A 6,000-nucleotide genomic window follows, 5' to 3' on the forward strand; every position below is an offset into this window, starting at 1 on the left:
GATGAGTCCATATTTTGATGTACTTATATTATACATTGTATTTTCAGTCAAAACTGTTATAGAAGGTGAGCTTTTAAACCCCGCCCCCAGCTACTCTCAGTCCATCCCACCCAGGGCCTAAAATTAACACCTGCCAAATGCGGAGAGATTTTGGCATTGGTGGGTAAGATGTCTATTTCACCAGCCATATTGGCGGGTGGTCAATGCTCCAGTGTGAGCATTTCACCTGCATTTGTGAGTAAAAAATAGTGAAGTTTTCTCACATTTATTGCTAAATAAATGCTGCAGTAGCTGTTTTAAAAGTATTTCTGATCGTTTTTTCTGTTTGCAATTAAATGAATCGCAGATTTTTTTTAATCTACCTGCTGCAGTGGCTGGTGGTCCAAAAAGTAAATTTTATGCCCGATCCCACCTATCTCTGTAAACCGCCCTCTTGTGATTTCCAGGTGCTATATATTTTTCAACTGCTGTGATGTTTCATATAAATTCTGAACCTGAGGTTAATGATCAATGTTTTTACTAAAAGTATTATATAGTTTATTTATGGTTTTCCGACTCTCCCAACAGCGCTAATTGTAGGGTTAATTTTAGATTAATGTTTAGCTTTTTCAGCCATTCTTCAACCTGTGGCCACAAACAAGCTACATGTAGGCAATACCAAAATAAGTGATCTAATGCTTAACTTTTCATAGCAAAATCTATTGGCCCATTCCCTGCATAGTGCACTGCTTTTAGGTCTACCCTATGTGACCTGGTCAAAGGTATTGCTCCTATGTTTCCGCTTCGCTCGTTTTGCTGTGGTGCTGCGCCACGGCAAAATCATTGCCGCCACACAACAACAACAAAAATATGGAACATGAACAAATATTTCTGCTGCGCATTTTGTAGATGCGATATCATTCCACATGTACTTCTCCTTTGCAAACAAAACAAGTAAATACTAAGAAAATCGAACAATCCCATAGTAGAATAGTTTATCTTGTCAGCTTGTTGCTAGATAAATATTGCTCTCGTGGCTCATTCCTGTTCTCAGTGCCATAGGGAGGGAAACGTGCATTGACTTCTTGTCAGAATGCATAACAATTCTTGTAATCTCAAAAACAGCAGTTTTAATGGCTTTTGTTCAAAAGAGAGAAATCCCAGCTTTCCAGTCACACTTTATTGCTCAACTCCTAAATATGCGCGAACTGCACCATTTTAAACCCCGGATTTTTAGCAGAAGCATGTTAACACTGGCATGTGCCTCGGGGAGAGTGGGGCTAAATGTAACGTCTGTCAATTGTAGGGTGACTTGGGGTACAACGTCTCTCTACCTCCAATTTAATTTCTTTGGAATGACTTAATAAATTGTGAGACAGATAATATTTTTTGTTGAGCAAGAGTAGTGGAAACCAGGGAAAGTGTTGGGGGGATAGTGACAAAGTGGTTCTGTGAGAAGTACAGGCAGGGGGCTTATTACCCCTGGTGGCGATTTACCCCAAGTTACCCTAACAGGTAGGCCTACATTATATTCTGTGTTTATGCAAGTTTTTTTGTGACATAAAATGAATCATATGATAACTAGTTAAAAGATTACATATGAGATCTGGTAATGATAAGCTCCCGAGTGGCGCAGCCGTCTAAGGCACTGCATCTCAGTGCAAGAGGCGTCACTACAGTACCTGGTTCCAACCCAGGTTGTATCACAGCCGGCCGTGATTGGGAGTCCCATAGGGTGGCGCACAATTAGCCCAGCGTCGTCTGGGGTAGGCCCTCATTGTAAATAAGAATTTGTTCATAACTGACTTGCCTAGTTAAATAAAGGGGGTGAATGCAGATAGCCAACCCCATGCTTCAGCCTATTGATTTGCACTTTGCTGCATCAGTTGGGCTAAAGTTGATTATTTCTAATAGCATACCTGATAATATGGACCATGCATAGGCTAGATTTGTTTAAATATATATATTTTTTATTTTACCTTAATTTAACTAGGCAATTCAGTTAAGAACGTTCTTATTTTCAATGACAGCCTAGGAACAGTGGGTTAACTGCCTTGTTCAGGGGCAGAAGGACAGGTTTTTACCTTGTCAGCTCGGGGATTCGATCTTGCAACCTTCTGGTTACTAGTCCAATGCTATAAACACTAGACCTGCCCCCCATTTCATATACTGAACATGGCACAATATGTTAAGAATTTTAACAAATCATTTTACCAATGTGTTATTGTGCAGTTTTGGAGGTGGGCATTCCATTTTTAGGTGGTGTCGGCATACTCATTTTCATTCATTTGAGTAGAATGTCCTTTTTTAAAAAGCCACTAGAACTGAGGGAATAGGGTGCCATTGGAGCTCCTCATCCTTCAACATAAGAATGATAGGAGGGACCCTCCCCCCCGACTGCTACACATTTTTCCAGAGGATACTGTATTGCTCTATGTAGGGACTCTCTCCAATTGCTGGTTTTATTTGGCCTCCCCAAGTTTTCTGAGTAAATAAAAATGTGTATATATATTTTTAATTTAGTTGTTGGACTTAAAATACTGTAAAAACACCAGGAAATCAGCTCCAAGTAAATAACGATTTAAGAAATCTGTTCCCAGGTATTCCCACTCATAATAGAGACGTGATCGTTTACAAATCTAAGCAAGGTTTGAAATGGTTAAGTTTTAGTAAAACATATGTTTGTGCTTCTTGCATTCGATTTGTAATCTAACATTTTTTAAAGTATATTTTTATTTTATTTAAGCTTTTATTTAACTAGGCAAGTCAGTTAAGAACAAATTCTTAATTTACAGTGACCGCCTACCCCGGCCAAACCCTAACCCGGATGACGCTGTGCAAATTGTGCACCACCCTATGGGACTCCCAATCACGGCCGGTTGTGATCCAGCCCAGGATTGAACCAGGGTCTGTAGTGACGCCTCTAGCACTGAGATGCAGTGCCTTAGACCGCTGCGCCACCTGGGAGCCCACTTGGGAGCCTGGCCCCCTGAAAAGCCACTCAAGAAAAAAATAGGCCCGCGGCTGAATCTAGTTGAGGATCCCTGGAATAGGGAGTCATCAGGGACGCAGGCTGAGGGACACATGTCGTTAGCTGCTTGTAATCCACTTGGAAAAATGAGGCCAGTCTCGTGAGCGTGGCTCACTGGGTCTCCGTATATATATACACACACACACACACACACACACACACACACACACACACACACACACACACACACACACACACACACACACACACACACACACACAGTACATGCAACCAGGCTCTCACACAGACACAGAAGGGCATGCATTGGGAAGAGATGACACGCATACTGCTAGGGTAGGTAAGGACACTATATATATATATATATGAGATCCTTTTCTGTCATTCAAACTGACTGTAGAATTGCTAACGGAGACAGGGTATACTTCACTGACTCTTACACTTTTAGTCTGACTCTCAAATGACACCCTATTCTCGACACCTTCCCTAGGGGCCCTGGTTAAATGTAGTCCACTATGTAGGGAATAGTGTGCCATTGGGCTCTGGTTAAAAGTGGTGTACTATATAGGGAATAGGGTGCCGTTTGAGATACAGACTTCCTGTGTTCTTCTTCAGTAGGCATCTTAGTTGTGATTGATGAGACTAGTCCCAGGCTCTTTGTCTGGGTAATTACCTGCCTGAGTTTCTCCTGTCCCCTTCCTAAAGCAGCTACACAGGCTTGTGTGTGTCAGAGGAGCTCACAGCTTAATCCTTCATTGTTACTAATTACCAGACTGCTGTAGTCGACTGCCACACACACGCTGCTGCTGCTGCGACACTGCCTCAGCACTACAGTGTTCTTCCTGATGGTTAAAGATGACGAGACAGTGTCCGCATCCTAAATACGGCCCTGGTCAGAAGTAGGGCACTATATAGGGCCCATAGTGCACTACTTTAGACCAGAGCTCTATGTAGGGAATAGGGCCCATAGTGCACTACTTTAGACCAGAGCTCTATGTAGGGAATAGGGCCCATAGTGCACTACTTTAGACCAGAGCCCTATGTAGGGAATAGGATGCTATTTTGGATGCGGAGAGCATGTTTAGATTGCAGGGAAATTAACTTATGTTCTAAATATTAAACACAGACATCACAAGGAAACCACAATACAGATCAGTGTTTTAACCTGACCCAGTCATCATAACTATAATACAGATCAGTGTTTTAACCTGACCCAGTCATCATAACTATAATACAGATCAGTGTTTTAACCTGACCCAGTCATCATAACTATAATACAGATCAGTGTTTTAACCTGACCCAGTCATCATAACTATAATACAGATCAGTGTTTTAAACTGACCCAGTCATCATAACTATAATACAGATCAGTGTTTTAAACTGACCCAGTCATCATAACTATAATACAGATCAGTGTTTTAACCTGACCCAGTCATCATAACTATAATACAGATCAGTGTTTTAAACTGACCCAGTCATCATAACTTCAATACAGATCAGTGTTTTAAACTGACCCAGTCATCATAACTATAATACAGATCAGTGTTTTAAACTGACCCAGTCATCATAACTATAATACAGATCAGTGTTTTAAACTGACCCAGTCATCATAACTTCAATACAGATCAGTGTTTTAAACTGACCCAGTCATCATAACTTCAATACAGATCAGTGTTTTAAACTGACCCAGTCATCATAACTATAATACAGATCAGTGTTTTAAACTGACCCAGTCATCATAACTATAATACAGATCAGTGTTTTAACCTGACCCAGTCATCATAACTATAATACAGATCAGTGTTTTAACCTGACCCAGTCATCATAACTATAATACAGATCAGTGTTTTAAACTGACCCAGTCATCATAACTATAATACAGATCAGTGTTTTAACCTGACCCAGTCATCATAACTATAATACAGATCAGTGTTTTAAACTGACCCAGTCATCATAACTATAATACAGATCAGTGTTTTAACCTGACCCAGTCATCATAACTATAATACAGATCAGTGTGACCCAGTCATCATAACTATAATACAGATCAGTGTTTTAAACTGACCCAGTCATCATAACTATAATACAGATCAGTGTTTTAAACTGACAGTCATCATAACTATAATACAGATCAGTGTTTTAACCTGACCCAGTCATCATAACTATAATACAGATCAGTGTTTTAACCTGACCCAGTCATCATAACTATAATACAGATCAGTGTTTTAACCTGACCCAGTCATCATAACTATAATACAGATCAGTGTTTTAAACTGACCCAGTCATCATAACTATAATACAGATCAGTGTTTTAACCTGACCCAGTCATCATAACTATAATACAGATCAGTGTTTTAAACTGACCCAGTCATCATAACTATAATACAGATCAGTGTTTTAAACTGACCCAGTCATCATAACTATAATACAGATCAGTGTTTTAACCTGACCCAGTCATCATAACTATAATACAGATCAGTGTTTTAACCTGACCCAGTCATCATAACTATAATACAGATCAGTGTTTTAACCTGACCCAGTCATCATAACTATAATACAGATCAGTGTTTTAAACTGACCCAGTCATCATAACTATAATACAGATCAGTGTTTTAACCTGACCCAGTCATCATAACTATAATACAGATCAGTGTTTTAACCTGACCCAGTCATCATAACTATAATACAGATCAGTGTTTTAACCTGACCCAGTCATCATAACTATAATACAGATCAGTGTTTTAAACTGACAGTCATCATAACTATAATACAGATCAGTGTTTTAAACGGACCCAGTCATCATAACTATAATACAGATCAGTGTTTTAAACTGACAGTCATCATAACTATAATACAGATCAGTGTTTTAACCTGACCCAGTCATCATAACTATAATACAGATCAGTGTTTTAACCTGACCCAGTCATCATAACTATAATACAGATCAGTGTTTTAACCTGACCCAGTCATCATAACTATAATACAGATCAGTGTTTTAAACTGACAGTCATCATAACTATAATACAGATCAG

At 39.5% G+C, this 6,000-nt stretch overlaps 1 protein-coding gene across 1 annotated transcript in view; it reads left to right on the forward strand.

Annotated features, from left to right (window-relative positions):
• Positions 1-6,000, forward strand: part of LOC106594924 (ubiquitin carboxyl-terminal hydrolase 7) — an 82,814-nt gene that overhangs the window by 5,301 nt on the left and 71,513 nt on the right. The window lies entirely within an intron of this gene.

This window comes from Salmo salar, chromosome 03 (genome assembly GCF_965601325.2).
Source record: "Salmo salar chromosome 03, fSalSal1, whole genome shotgun sequence".
Classification (NCBI taxonomy): Eukaryota; Metazoa; Chordata; class Actinopteri; order Salmoniformes; family Salmonidae; genus Salmo; species Salmo salar.